The following is a 17527-nucleotide window of genomic DNA, read 5'->3' as shown; positions in this document are numbered from 1 at the left end:
ACTTTCTAGAACAATGTTTAGTAAGGCAGTAGAAGATGTAATGATTTCAAATGGACATCTAAAAGAAGCTAACTTTTGTAGCATTATAAGAGAAGCATTGTTTGTAGCTGATGACACCCCTGGTATTTCAGCCTTTTCCCGTTGCGAAAAACGGATGGATTTGGTCGACTGGCTAGCAGAAGGAGTAGATTTTGGACATTTCCCACCATATGGTGCAAGGATCAAAGGATTATCACACATTTTATATGAAGGTCTCCGATCAAGCATGGAAGGGAAGTTATATCTTTACGCCATAGCTAAAGGTGGTACATATTGCGCCAGAGCGCCCAGCACAATGTGCAGTGAATCCTTCTTCAGTACCGTGCAAGAAATGGATCCGTGGGGTCAAGGTATATTGACAACTACTGGAGTGGAAAAGCATATCAGCGATTTTACAACTATAACAGCAATGAAAATTCAAGAAGACAGGTATGTTTTAGTATCAGTAAAAATTTTGCGATGATATACAGTATAATGCTGACTTACGGTTTTTCAGGTCAGCATGCATGCAATTCTGAGGGAATCAAAATTTGCCCGAGTCGTAACAAAGCACCTCTAACTGTAAAATAATGACAACACGAAAAACCTTACGCACAATAAAACCCTTATTTATTAACTTAATCTTTGATGTTTTCATTAAGGGATTTCCCCTCCTCTCAACATCAAATGGTCGTTCCCTATATGTCACAACATAATAGTAAGTCATACGGTTAAAATAGTTTGTAACCTAGTGAATTTTAAAGTAAAGTTGTGTTGTGCTATTACACCTTCAGATCAACCAACTCATGATAATTATTATACTAAATGATCTGCTCTGTTTCACAGCAAAATTCATTTCACAAAGAACTAGACAGCAAACAGATCGTATGGACTAAGTCATAATGATTCATATGTTACATTTGTCTAATTTGTAGAAATATCTTCATACAAACCAGAAAAGACACTGCATATCCTGCACCGAAGATGTGTGACAACGTAGTGGAGAAAGTTGTACAGCAACAGCAAGTTTGCAATTGTCGTTTGAATAAATGGATTTCCTGTATTGTTCCAAAGTAGGTAAAATTTATAGACATGGTACTTACTACGGAAGCCGATAAGGGCCATTCAAAAAAAATAAATTATGTCGTAATTTCGACATAACATGTCGTTATAATGACATCGCTATGTCGTAATTTCGACATAACATGTCGTTATAACGACATCGTTATGTCGTAATTTCGACATAACATGTCGTTTTTACGACATCGCTATGTCGTAATTTCGACATAACATGTCGTAATTTCGACATAACATGTCGTAATTTCGACATAACATGTCGTTAAAACGACATCACTATGTCGTAATAACGACATATTTATACTTAAAGAATATGTATTATGATTGACAAGATACTAACAAATGACACAGAAATTAACAACTATAGGTCATCATAATGCCCCCTATGATTAGAAAAGGCCCCATATATATAACAGAGGGAAAAAAGATACCATACGGAGAGTCCCCGAAATGCTGTGTGGCAGACAGTGTTATTATTTAATTATTAGCTCCCTTGGTAAAACTCCAAATTTCATATTTAATGTATTTTATTGTTAAATAATTTACAAGAAGCTTATAAAGTATATATTTGTTAATTGCATAGCTTTTGCTATTTGAATTCATTGGTTAAAGATTTCTATTTATATTGTAAAGTTAAATATTTGCATCGTCGCAAAATCCTAGGTAACCTTCTTTGAATACCTTCAGTGAGAAACTTATATATTTTTGAGATTCCATCTATTATTTAAAAATAAGCATTAGAATAATGCTTTGTGTTAAATTTGTGTAATATGTAATATATCTGTTGTATATAAATGATGAAGAATTGAATAAAGATAAAAAAAAAAAATAATTCACTGGACTTAAATATCGTTTATCAAAGGGCTATACAGCCAGACAAGGGTGTATCAGATTTTTATTAGTTGGAAGATTATTTTTTGGATTGATATGGGGACTGATTTTGCAAGCCAAGCATCCCATCTCCCTTTACATAAGCGCAAACTACATGGCATCTTGTATTAAGGGTGAATTGAAGTATTGATAGCTCTATTTCTACTTTCAAACGTTGGGCACGATTTTCCGTTACACTTAAAATGCAGTGTCAAAGAGGGATTTGGACTTCGATTAATTTTTGCAAGTTTATTCGTGTTTTTTTTTATAGTGTTGGCTGATTCTGGTTCTGTTCGTTTTGTGATGTCATTTTATCAAAAATTACCTCGAGTTGTGGAAATCGATTTAATAATGTTTACCCTTTAAGTTATTTCAATTAAAAATGCAGTACAGTCGCGAGTAATGTAGGAAGGAAAGACAGGACGGAAGTACATGTATACGATTTTCTATAAAAAAAATTTATCATAGGATAGGATGTTTAACTCTCAAGGTGCATATCATCCACTGTGATATCATCCGTCATTGTAAACTTTCTATATCTTAATTCAACCCCAATACAAATATATCTGACACTCTACAAGGAAATCGAACATGTTTACCCTTGGTTAAATTTGAATAGAATTGTATTTTCTCTGGCACATATGTTTTCGAAATACACCCCTTCAATTACTTGAACCTAAGTTTGAGAATTATTTCCCCAAGTCATCTTCAAATATATACATTTTAAAATATAGTAATCTACTCCTGGATCGTCCGCGAAAAAGGCAAATATAATCCCGGGTTTTTATTACTTCGATGAAACGGTTTTCGTCGCTGTTTGGGATTCGTCTTTCAATTACCTCCATTTCATGCACAAGTTTATATTGACGAAAAGTTCCGGCTTCGCTAGTACAGGAATTAATTTTTATCACGACAGTTATAACATGAATAGCAGGACAAATCGAGAAGTAAAACATTCCGTGAACTGGTATTAAGTCTTGTTTTGCGGACGAAATTGCGAAGATTCTGTTTTAAATCCTAGGGGTTGTAGGAACATCGTGCCCAACGTTTGAAAGTTGAAATAGAGCAAACAATACTACAAGTTACCATTGTTACATACATTCATATAGTATGCGCTATATATAAGGAGGTAGAAAGAATTGCTTGCCTTTGTAGGACAAATGAAATGCGGTTTATTTAACATTTTTTGGACAATTGGTATCTGTCACTCAGAGATGAGATCTATATATGAATTTCTTACTTTACGTATCCAAAGAAGGTAGCCTAGGATTTTGCGACAATGCAAATATCAAACTTTACAATATAAATAGAAATCTTTAACCAATAAATTCAAATAGCAAAAAATATGCAATTAACATATATATACTTCATAAGCTTCATGTAAATTATTTAACACTAAAATACATTAAATATGAAATTTGGAGTTTTACCCAGGGAGCTAATAATTAAATAATAACACTGTCTGCCACACAGCATTTCGGGGACTCTCCGTATGGTATCTTTCCTCCCTCTTTTATAGCTGACAATTCGGGGGCTAATCTAATTATTGGGGGTATTATGATGACCTATAGTTGTTAATTTCTGTGTCATTTAGTCTCTTGCAAATTAAAATACATATTCTTTTAGTATATATATGTCGTTATTACGACATAGTTATGTCGTTATTACGACATGATATGTCGAAATTACGACATAGCGATGTCGTTATAACGACATGTTATGTCGAAATTACGACATAGCGATGTCGTAATAACGACATGTTATGTCGAAATTACGACATGCTATGTCGTAATTACGACATAAAATATTTTTTTTGAATGGCCCTTATCGGCTTCCGTAACTTACCGTTAGCTTCATCGAAGAACTAAAACAACCTATATTTACGCAAACATGAAAGGCAATATGTAAATAGGAATTGATGGTATACGCCAATAAGATAATAGATATAGGAAGATGTGGTATGAGTGAAAACTCTCCATCCAATTCACAATTTATAAAAGTTAACCATTACAGGTCAAGGACTCAAGGTACGGTCTTTAACACGGATACTTGGCTCCACACCAAACAGCAAGCTTTAAAGGGCCCCCAAAATACTTGTGTAAAACCATTCAAACTTGAAATATAACGGTCTAGTTTATATAAAAAACGAGAATCGAGAAACCCTTAAGAACCACATACACAAACGACAACTGCTGAACATCAGATACCAGACTTGAGTATGGACGTTGCGCAAATGTCTATTACCTGTCACTTCAAGTTTAGGAATTGGTTTTAAATTGCAGCACTTCAAGTAGGTCTAAAATTATTTCAGATTCATGCATTTTATTTTCTATTTTAAAATGTATGTCTTCTTTCAGAGATCATTTTTTTGATAGCAGCGAAAGGGCACGATTGACCAAAAAGAAAGAATACTTGTACCATCCACGACCACTAAATAAGCCTGCACGGGGGGAACAACCTATACGATTACAATACGGATATCGCATCAATGAGGCAAAACTTTTACCATCTCACCGATTGGGTATCCAGTTACCGAATGATGTTTAGATTTCAACATGATATTATGATTCATAGAACTTGTCAATTTGTAGTTTTGATGTTGTACATGCTAAACTAATAAATATGTTAAGTCCAATGTCATTTTACTAATTACCAGATACAACATGTTGTATGAGTGCCAATGAGACAACTCTCCGGGTAAAGATGTGTGCGAAAAATATCTAAAAGTCCTTCTTTCAGATTTTTGTTCATTTCAATTTCAATGTTTCTGAGTGTAGCATGGCATCTATCTGGTATATAAATACAGGTGTTTTGGGGCATGCTCAGTTCCTATTCTTGCTGCTGGATATATCGCCGTGTTGACAAACCATTTGGCTGAATTTTTGTCTTTCGACACATTACCCGTTTTCATTCCATATTCTTTTAGATGTTGAAGTCCTAAAGATGTTTTAAGAAAGACACATTTTTTGGAATGTGCACTGTAAGAATGCCTGCTCTAGCATTGCAATACAAATTTCTACCCGAGGACAATAGATAAAGAAGGGTTTAGACCATTTACAATATACAATAACAATTCGTATTTAAAGTAATTAATTTTTTAATAAATGATGATAAATCAACATAAATAAAATTAACAAATTTGATCTTTTCTCTACAATAACAAAATTATATAACAGCAGTTAGGCCTCAAAAAAGCCTAGGCATATTAAAAGTATACCATATCACAATTTGAATTTTCTTTACCAATATAAAACAAACAAAATATAAATTAACCTGAGAATGAACGAGATCATTTTTACAACAAATAAAAACTTAGAACTGTGGCAAGCCGTTTACTATTCATTCTCACTTGAAGATATCTCATAAACTGTATGAGTTCTATATAAGATATCTTATACATCATTTAAGACATCTTATAAAATGTATGATATATCTTATAAATATATAAGATATCTTATAAACTATATACGATATCTTATAAACTATATACGATATCTTATAAACTATATAAGATATCTTATAAGCTATATAAGATATCTTATAAGCTATATAAGATATCTTATAAGGTATATAAGATATCTTATAAGCTATATAAGATATCATATAAATATATAAGATATCTAATAAACTATATACGATATCTTATAAACTGTATTCGAATTAAAATATATATCATCTAATTTATAAGATATTTTATAAACTTTACAAGATATCTTACATACTATACGATATTTCATATAAAATGTTTCAAAATATGTATGAGATATTTTAAATAAATTCAATTATAAAAGATATATTAATTAAATTCAAATATAAAAGATGTCTTAAATAAATTCAATTATAAAAGATATCTTAAATAAATTCAATTATAAAAGATATATTACATGTATATATTAAAGGCAATATCTTATATTAGATAAGAAATATTGAAATTCTAAAAATTAGTAAAACGGCTTGCCATATAGAACACATATAAGTAAAATTAATGTCAATAAACTAACTGCCATGTTTTCTTATTTGATGTCTCCTATAGGAGGACTTGTATGCAAAAGATTGTCCACAATGTTCACATACAAATGAGAACATGTTGGCTGTTTATGTGTGATGTGAGCGCTCTCCGTGTTGTGAAAGATGCTGTAAAATTTCCATTTCCACAACATGTGAATTTGGGAGGTGATGTTATCCCGCATCTTTCTCTGTGCTCCACTAATGTGTGTTCATAGGAAAACTCCCCTCCACAAATGTCACATTTCAATTTCTCCGCGTGCTTCTGTCTAATGTGCGCACGGAGACGATACAAGGTTGAAAATACCTCCTGGCATTCATATGTGTTGCACTGGAAAGGCTTGGCTCCCATGTGGACCACAGACTCATGCCTTCTTTTACTATCCTTAGAAGACAATGTCTTATCACAATAGCTGCATTATGTAACCAATGTGTTTGCATGTACCAGCTTAACATGAAAGTTCAGCTTTGAACATTGACTATATGATTTATCGCACTACAAGCAATGGTGGCGTGTTCTTTCCATCTAAAACATAGATTAGTAAAGTCTTATATATAATACATGCACACAAGAAAACACATGGTCAATCATAAATCTAAACCACTTATATTTCCATTTCCATTTCCATTGTCAATTTACATTTAGTATAAACTTCAATAAATCTATTTTAGTTTCTTGCTTTTATGTAAAGTTATTACACCCTAATTTCTCTCCTTAGATATATAAAAAAAAAGGCCGTAAGTTTTGAATAGTTTTACCTTGTCATTACGGATCATTTTATAGCTGACTATGCAGTATGGGCTTTGCTCATTGTTGAAGCCCTACGGTAAACATAAAGTTGTCAAGTGGTGAATCTGAAAACGCTTTACAGAGAATAGTTGACTTATATAAACCATAAAATTAAATTTTAGAAATCCTTTTCAAGTAGTTTTGAAATAATGCAACCAAAATATCACGGGACGGACCGACTGACGGAAGGACAGACAGAGGCAAAAATAATATACTCTCCCCCTTTTTTTTTTTTTAAAGCGGGTGTATAATGAAGATGTGGTATGCTTGACAATGAGACAACTCAAGAAACAAAATGACATAGAAATTAAAAACTTAGGTCAGTGTACGACCTTCAACAAGGAGCAAAGCAAATACCGCATAATCAGTTATAAAAGGACCCGAAATAACAAATGTAAGTGACGTTACGCACAGTATTGGTGCCACTTTTCGTTACACGACGTTCCTAATAAAACGACGATTTTGACGTTGTTCCACGGAAAGTTTCAAATGTTGACCTTATATCTACTCATGTGAAATGCTGCTTAAAGTACAGAGACTTTCTAAGTTGCTCTTTTATATGGTTTTATTTTTTAAAGGCGTTGCAAATACAAAATTCCATTAAATTTGAACAAAATATTAAATACATGAACAATTTTTAATTTTTGCGAAGAATACTTACTAATAGATGCAACAATAACAAAAAATAACAATTTGATGTCTTGTTAAATGATTGAAATGTATAAAAAGAAGATGTGGTATGATTTATTTACAAATCAAGCGAGAAACGTAACGGCCGAATTTAGTTAAATTTAAACAGCTACGCCATGAGCGCATGATACACCCTTCGTCTTGTGTGTAAATTTTTGCAATAATCATAAATAGTTTCTGGGATATAGTGCGACATGTGAAAACCCAACTTTTGTTTAAACAAATAATTTCAAGAACTCTAAAATAAAATTTCGATTCATCACCAAAAGTATAAAAATGTTTAAAATATTATAACTAAGCGTGTAAAGTTTTTTGCAATAATCATAAATTGTTTTTGAGATACGGCGCAACATGTGAACCCCCCTTTTTTAACAAAAAAAACCCAAATATCTCTAAAATAAGATTTTGGATCGAAACCAAAGAATATAGGGATTTTTAGATTAATATAATAAAGTTTTAAGCAAGAATAATAAATCGTTTTTGAGATAAGGCGCGGCATGTGAAAAAAAAACACCCCTGTTTTAGTTACAGTCTCGTTACTCAAAAAGTTTTAATCAAATTTTCACCAAAACGTATACAGATCGTTTGCTCAAATAATCAAGAAATACATGTATATCGCATTATCTCCATGTGAAAACTTATTCAATTTTTTTTAGAATTTCAATACATGTTCGAACTTCCCCTTTTAAGTTTTAACGATGCATTTACTACGAAAACTTATACTACTAGTAAATTAACAAATTCAAGGACTGGTTTGCCCTAAATGCTATCTAATTGATAAATTAAAGATGCTAAAATTATAGGGGTTTACATAAAATATAAAGAGTTGTACACTAGTTGTCCTTATCAAAAATGAATCTTAATCAAGTTCGTGACATCCCACCTTTCGATAAAAATAGCCATTTCATACCAGAGTAAGGCACGAATAATTAGGAAATTGACGACAGTTACTATAAAATATCTTTCGGATTAATCATTTTTCTAATTATTGCTATCAAAATGACCCCCCTCTCTTTATGAACTTGAAATTAAAAAAAATGTATGGCCAGTGTACAATATCTTTTATTAATTAAAAACGGAAACGTAAATTGATTTTAAAAATGTTTGACTTTAAGGAGTGTAAAGAAGGAAATATTATTCACGTCAAACATTGAAATACGACTAAAATGACATTTTTGTCGAGCCTTCGACTTTAGTCGAAAAAGCGAGACTAAGCGATCCTACTTTCCGTCGGCGTCGTCGTCGTCGAGCTTGTTTATGATCATAAGATAGTATCCAGAGGTAAATTTGTAAAAATAAAATTCTATTTTTTCAATATTTTACTTATAAATGGACTTAGTTTTTTCTGCGGGGAAACATTACATTCACTCTGTGGTTAAAGTTTTTAGAATTTTAATAACTTTCTTAAACTGTCCTTGGTTTGTACCAAACTTGGACAGAAACTTGTTTATGATCATAAGATAGTATCCAGAAGTAAATTTTGTAAAAAGATAACTCCAATTTTTCTGTATTTTACTTTTAAAGGGACTTAGATTTTCTTCCAGTTAACATTACATACAGTCTGCAGTTTAAGTTTTCAAAACATTAATTATATATTCATTTATAACTATCCTACATTTTTACCAAACTTGGACAGATGTTTCTTACAATCGAAAGGAATATTTTTATAGTTTTTTTTCCCTCCTTTTTGTTGAGCCTGCGATTTACAGCAAAAGTAGGCGAGACACTGGGTTCCGCGGAACCCTTACAAATTTTTAGTACAACTTACCAGTACGAAAGTTTTCCCTAATCTAAATACATATTGACCAGACGAGGTTTGAATAAGTCTGGACATTGAGTCTCAAGCACGAGAAAACGACCCCCGCGAAAAAGTGACCGGACGAACAAGTTATATATATATCTAAAAATAGTAAAAAGGCGAATTTACGATGACCCATAACGTTATAGTTCAATATAAGAACGAACTATAAAAATCAGTTGAAGAAGGCTTTTAAAATGGAGATTCATAATATACACATTTTCGAAAGAAGTTATCTCCCCTAAAATAGTTTATTTAAAAAAAAAAAGATGATTTTAATAACACAAAATTTTATATTTGTTTAAATACTTTGATTTATACAAATCACCAAATATTCTGTATATGAATAAAGTCTAACAATTGAATTGAAAATTTGTCTGCAAATTTGCAGATGTGAGCAAATAATCGGTCTAGTTTTTACTTGTAGCAAGAAAACAAAATCGTTGATAACATTTTTGTTTTAATTCTTCGTGAAACATATTTTTGAACCTAGGCTCCTACAATTATTTAAAAATTCAATCTCATAACATTTTTTAAGCACACTCACATATATGTTTTTCATGAACAATGTATCCAAATTTAGGTAGGTTTCAACGACTCATAGCTTGAATATAAAGATATGATTTGTACCTCCCCTCACGCATTCACGATGTCCTCAATCAGAACCGTTCCCCTCACGCATGACTTAATGGAAAAATGTAGTTTTTGGAATTATTAAGACGTCTTAAACAACTTTCATACCCATTGCCCGAAAAAACACTAAATTTGAACTAGTAGATCTGAAAATAGAACCATTTTAAAATTGAAATGTCACTTTTTTAGGCAATTTTTTGTGAGACAACTGACTTTGTAGGAGTTCAACTCTACGTACAGCAGTATATGATACATGTATATCTTCGTTAAAGTATTCACCACAGCATAGCATTCTCCGATTTTCAATATTTATATCAGTTGAATAAGAAAATTGAGATTTAGAAATGTACATACCTTTTGAAGCGGTGAGAATTGCTCCACTCAAGCACAACCGGAAAATCCTCTCACGGTTTTCATTGCAGAACCAAATGTTCTGCGTGTGTAGATTACCAGCCGTGTGAGGGAGCATCTCATAGTTGTACCACAACTTAGTTAATTTTCACACCTTTTGCATGAAGGAAAAAAAATGCCCATCAAAATCCAAGAGATTTTATCTTTCTGAAACACTAAATGCATTTAACTTTATTATATCTAATGGATGCCAGGCATTAATACTTTTCCAACTTCACAGGTAAGTTTGTACTCAGAGTAATTTTTGGCATGTAAATTCAGCCATATTTGTCCGTTTGTTATGATGAACCTTAATGCCATGTAGTGTCATGGTAATGTCATGCTATATTTCTTAAATGTGATGCTAACTGAATTGGTTTTGGTATAGATTATGTTATAAAATTTTTATAACAAGATGATATTTCAAATTTCTCTGTTTTCCAGGATGCTAAATAAAGTGTCTGGGGAGAACACTGTTGATGCTTTTATATATAACGATAGAAAAATTGAAAAAATGGAATCCAGTAAAAGTGTTCTTCCTTTTTCTCACTACTTGGCGTCCGGCGTCGTTAACTTTTACAAAAATCTTCTCCTCTGAAACTACTGGGCCAAATTAAACTAAACTTGGCCACAATCATCATTGATGTATCTATTTTAAAATTTGTGTTTTTTTACCCGGCCAACCAACAAAGATGGCCGCCATGGCTAAAAATAGAACATAGGGGTAAAATGCAGTTTTTGGCTTATAACTCAAAAACCAAAGCATTTAGAGCAAATCTGACGTGGGTAAAATTGTTAATCGGGTCAAGATCTATCTGCCCTGAAATTTTCAGATGAATCAGACATTCCATTGTTGGGTTGCTGCCCCTAATTTGGTAATTTTAAGGAAATTTTACTGTTTTTGGTTATCATCTTGAATATTATTATAGATGGAGATAAACTGTAAACAGCAATAATGTTCAGCAAAGTAAGATTTACAAATAAGTCAACATGACCAAAATGGTCAGTTGACCCCTTTAGGAGTTATTGCCCTTTATAGTCAATTTTTAACCATTTTTCGTAAATCTCCATGATCTTTTACAAAAATCTTCTCCTCTGGAACTACCGGGCCAAATTAATCCAAACTTGGCCACAATCATCATTGATGTATCTAGTTTAAAATTTGTGTCCGGTGACCCGGCCAACCAACCAAGATGGCCGCATCGGCTAAAAATAGAACATGGAGGTTAAATGCAGTTTTTGGTTATTAATCAAAAACCAAAGCATTTAGAGCAAATCTGACAAGGGGTAAAATTGTTTATCTGGTCAAGATCTATCTGCCCTGAAATTTTAAGATGAATCAGACATTGTTGGGTTGCTGCCCCTGAATTGGTAATTTTAAGGAAATTTTGCTGTTTTTGGATATTATCTTTAATATACTTATGGATAGAGATAAACTGTAAACAGCAAAAATGTTCAGCAAAGTAAGATTTACAAATAAGTCAAAAGGACCAAAATGGTCAGTTGACCCCTTTAGGAGTTATTGCCCTTTATAGTCAATTTTTAACCATTTTTCGTAAATCTTAGTTAACTTTTACAAAAATCTTCTCCTCTGAAACTACTGGGCCAAATTTTACCAAACATAGCCAGAATCATAATTAGGCTATCTAGTTTAAAAATTGTGTTTTGTGACCGGGCAAACCAACCAAGATGTCCGCTACGGCTAAAAATGGAACATAGGGGTAAAATGCAGATTTTGGCTTATAACTCTAAAACCAAAGCATTTAGAGCAAATCTGACAAGGGGTAAAATTGTTTATCTGGGGTCTGTTGTTCAACTTGTCGTTAGTGCTAACGCGTCGTTAAAATTTCTTAATCATTTGATTAAATTTAATCATATGATTAGTGTGTTGTTCAACTTGTCGTTAATTTTAACGCTGCGTTAAAAATGCTAAAACTGTCGTTAAACTTAATCGACCTCTTTGAGGTGTATTAAATTTTAATCATATGATTAAAGCATCCAAGATGGCTGCAGTACCAATGCAAAAATAAGTGTATCCTTGAAATATGAGATGTTTAAGATATATCTGCCCTAATTTTTTTAGATGAATAGGACAACTCGTTGTTAGGTTGCTGCCCCTTAATTGGTAATTTTAAGGAAATTTGGGGTTATTATCTTGAATATTATTATAGACAGAGATAAACTGTAAACAGCAATAATGTACAGCAATTTAAGACTCAAAAATAAGTCAAAATGACCAAAATGGTCAATTGATCCCCTAAGAAGTTATTGTCCTTTATAATCAATTTTTAACAATATTCATAAAATTTGTAAGTTTTTACTAACATTTTCCACTGAAACTACACGGACAAGTTCATTGTAGATAGAGATAATTGTAAGCAGCAAGAATGTTCAGTAAAGTAAGATGTACAAACACATCACAATCACCTAAACACAATTTTGTCATGAACTGTCAGCTTCCTTTGTTTAATTCACATATACCAAGGTGAGCGACACAGGCTCTAAAGAGCCTCTAGTTATACAAACACAAAAATTGATCGTATATTGGTATCATGTTGGCGTTGTCTGAAGACATTTGGTTTTCGTAATCTAACTTTAGTAAAAATGAAAAGATATCTATGAAATTTAAACACAAGGTTTATGACTATAAAAGGAAGGTTGGGATTGATTTTGGGAGTTTTGGTCCGAACAGTTTAAGAATAAGGGGTCAAAAGTAAACTGTATTTGATTTCATCAAAAATTGAATAATTGGCATTCTTTGATATGCCGAATCTAACTGTATGAAGATTCCTAATTTTTGGTCCCGTTTTCAAATTGGTCTACATTAAGGTTCAAAGGGTCCAAAATTAAACTTAGTTTGATTTTAACAAAAATTGAATCCTTGGGTTTTTTGATATGCTGAATCTAAACATGTACTTAGATTCTTGATTATGGGCCCAGTTTTCAAGTTGGTCCAAATCAGGATCCATAATTATTATATTAAGTATTGTGCAATAGCAAGAAATTTTCAATTGCAAAGTATTCAGCAATAGCTAGAAATCTTCAATTGCACAATATTGTGCAATAGCAAGAAATTCATTAATTCGTAGTGTATTTCTGTTAGAACATAAATGAAAAATAAAAAAATCCCACCTGCGCTTTCTCAATGAAATTTTTACAGTGTGTTGTACTACTTTTGGGACAAATTATATCAAAATTATAGAAAACTTCATCGCCTCTAACTCAAAATATGGACAATTTTGTGTTTAGGGTGTCTTGAAATCTTTTGACAGCTTCCGAAGTGCTAATTTTAAACCTTTTTCAGCTGGACCAAATCACTATTTTCCTGTAAAATTATGGACCCAAATTTTTTTAGTGTAATTTCACCCCCCCCCCCCCCCCCCCCCCCCCCCCTACTTACAATTTGAGGCATTAAACATGGAGAAATAAATTTGGAAGGTGTATAAAAATTATTGTCAAGTAACCCACTGTTAACACTAGGGACTATATTCGTGAACAACGAAAATCAAGGGACGACAATTGTGGTCTCGGACCTAATAGGATAGAAAGAGTTGGCAAATCTTAAAAAAACTTGGTATGACTAAAGCTTAATAAATTATAACACTGCTTGCAAAGTTTCATAACAATAGGATATATATTATAGACAATATGTTAAATTCTATACTCATCTTTGTGTGTTAAATTTTGACATTAAAATTGAAAAATTTCAACTATCAACATTTTGGGCTTTGAAAGTTAAAATATTGCAAAAAAATACTATTTAAATGCCCTAATATATCATTTTTTATGTACTAAAAGCAGAGTACTCATTTAATTAATCAAACTTAGCATAATTATTCAAAAGTCAAATTTATATCTGCCTGGGCCTAAAAATTGAGGTTTTTCAATGAAAGGGGGCCTTACATGAAGATGTAATATTTTCCAGCAATTTTAAATTTGTGAAGCTTTTTGGTTATATATAATCCTTACATATGTATTGAATGTACTTTAAATGGAAAGAAAAGTTACAAATAACATATCCTATTAGTTTAAAAGGGTCTTAAGCCAAGTAAGACTAGAAAAAAATAAGGGTCAATTTAGGCCGTGCCACATATTTACATTAAAAAATGCATATTGAGGCTATGAGAAATAAAAAATTGTGTCTTTTTTTATCATTTCTATACTCATGTGACATGATACAACAAATCTGAGCACAAAAAGGCTCTTGTAATTAACTTTTCTTACAGACAGTATTCTCTGATACAAAGATATTTTCCTTTTTAATGAAAAATTTGAATGCAATTTTAGTCTCAACAGGCTTATATTTAAACCACTTGCTATCCTACAGAAGAAAAGAAAGATATTATGTGAATTGAAACAGGTACAATCGACATTGTAAAGTGCTTTTGATACAAATTTAGTGAGGTCTTTGTTGTGGACTTCAAATTTTATGTACCAAGAACCCCACTTTTGACTTCATTCAAACAGGGCGTTAGACAAGGGTCATTTATACAACACATTTTGTACATATTGTCTGAGATAATCTTCTTTTCTGTAGATTCTGAGTTCATAAACAAGTACAAGAACTAGATTAAGGCATAGAAACACAAGTATTGACACATGAAAACCTGTCAGATAGAAAGTCAGGATGTCATGTATGCATCAATATTGAAAAAGCCTTAAAATGCCTATTTTGACCGTAAAATGCTGAAATTGGTCATTTTTGCAGAAATTCTATAAAATAAAAGTTTAAATCTTTTAGTTTCATGCTATTTGACAGATTGACACCACCAAATTATTTAGGAAAGTTGCCAAAGTACAGATTCTATATTTACAGACTTCACCTCTTAGGTCAGAGACCACATTTAATTCGTAGTGCATTTCTTTTAGAACATAAATGAAAAATAAAAAAATCCCACCTGCGCTTTCTCAATGAAATTTTTACAGTGTGTTGTACTACTTTTGGGACAAATTATATCAAAATTATAGAAAACTTCATCGCCTCTAACTCAAAATATGGACAATTTTGTGTTTAGGGTGTCTTGAAATCTTTTGACAGCTTCCGAAGTGCTAATTTTAAACTTTTTTCAGCTGGACCAAATCACTACTTTCCTGTAAAATTCTGGACCCAAATTTTTTTACAGTGTAATTTCACCCCCCTACTTACAATTTGAGGCATTAAACATGGAGAAATAAATTTGGAAGGGGTATAAAAATTATTGGCAAGTAACCCACTGTTAACACTAGGGACTATATTCGTGAACAACAAAAATCAAGGGATGACAATTGTGGTCTTGGACCAGTATTGCACAATAGCAAGAAATCTTCAAATGCACAGTATTGTGCAATAGCAAGTATTTTCAATTGCATAGTATTGAGCAATAGCAAGAAATATCTAATTGCACAGTATTGTGCAATAGCAAGAAATCTTCAATTGGAGTTATCTTTCTTTGTCCAGAATAGTAGTTGAATCAACTTAAATCATTGTTTTATACAATATGCAATGTATATTCACTTTTACTACCAACTGATAAATTAAAACAAACTTTATCCTTCAGTGATAACAAGCACTTTTTTACATTTTAATATTATATGATGTATTTAAATGAGTAGTTATTGTTGCAACTTCATTAGAAATTTGCATTGAGATCAGTTTTGGAATAAGGGAAAGGGGGATATGAAAAAAAAATTGGGGGGGTTCAAATTTTCTCATTTCAGATTTCATAAATAAAAACAGCATAGTGAATTGATCAAAGGCAAAACTTTAAGTTCATTAGACCACATTCATTTGGTGTCAGAAACCTATTACTTCAACTATTTAATCACAATCCAAATTTAGAGCTGAATCCAGCTTGAATGTTGTGTCCATACTTGCCCCAACCGTTCAGGGTTCAACCTCTGCGGTCGTATAAAGCTGCGCACTGCGGCACATCTGGTTAATGTTTGAGCTTGAATTGGGTCGTTTTTAATGACTTAATTAGTTAAAATCATTGAATCAAATGAAATCATTGAATCAAATGAAATAGACACTTAAGTGTTTAAAAAGAGGTCTAAATCTTTCTTCAGATGAACCTGAAATTTGAGGCCAAAATCGGTCCTTATCGGACCTATTCATTTAGGCAATTTTCAACAACTCATAGCTTGAAAAATAGCATGGTGACCCATCCTTTTTATTATATTTTTGAAAAGAGCATAGTTAAATCATTATTTTTGGCAAATTATAAGAAAATTCTATTTTGGGGTAACACATATCAATGATCTACCTTAAAATAGTTATTCTTCGAAAAGCTAAATATGAAAATTTTTAAATATTATATTACCTTGTATTTTTTCAGTAAAAATTTTATGCAGCCTTTCCATATCTTTGATATTGTTTTTATTGGAGTAGATATTGATTTTCTTATCAATAAATTAAAACCAAATTAATATTATTTTGTTTTTACATATCCACATTCACTGTTCTACAAGTGTTGATATGGTCCTGTTTATCTCCCATTGTTAATGATGTCTTAACACTACATTCTTTGGATGTTGGATGTGTACCAATTGAAATTTAAGTTTTAGATACATGATATTTTTATTAGTTGTTATTGAACTATCTATTAGTTACTGAGCAGGGTCTGATCCAGCCATTTAAAAAAAGGGGGGGTCCAACTATATGTTCCCATTCAAATGCATTCATCGTCCAAAAAAAGGGGGGGGGGGGGGGTCCAACCCCCAGAACCCTCCCCCTGAATCTACCACTGCTGAGAATATAATCAGATCTGTACATCAGTGTCTTATTGTGGAGATGTAAACCTACTGTGACACTTCTGTTCTCTGCTTTGTTACTTGTTTTTTCTGCTTTGTATAATTCTGATGAGTTAATAAAGCTTTTTTCAACTGATTTTTTAGTCGATAAAATGCAATGAAAACCCTATGGTACTGTCTTTAAATCTAAACCTTCCAAGTTTTATCACTGCTTAAGAGATATATACAAAATATAGTGCATTGATCATAACATTCTATGCATCTTATCCATGAACATTATCAAAAATTTAACAATGACATTTTTTATAGCCTACTTTATGGTATGGTTTTACTTTTCTCTTTGTTTGCCTATACTAATTGCTTACATCCAAGGCATTTCAACTTTGGTGAATATTTGTCTCATTAGCAATCAAGGGACAGTGGGACATAATCTCCATACTAGTGCTATTACAACTGCATACCAAATATCATTGACTTTCCATTATAAAGTGGTTCCCCTTAAATTGAACTTATCAAACATTTTATAA

Source organism: Mytilus trossulus, chromosome 6, assembly GCF_036588685.1.
Source record: "Mytilus trossulus isolate FHL-02 chromosome 6, PNRI_Mtr1.1.1.hap1, whole genome shotgun sequence".
In the NCBI taxonomy this organism is placed as follows: Eukaryota; Metazoa; Mollusca; class Bivalvia; order Mytilida; family Mytilidae; genus Mytilus; species Mytilus trossulus.
The sequence above is the reverse complement of the archived record's forward strand: the minus strand, read 5'-3'. Positions refer to the sequence as shown.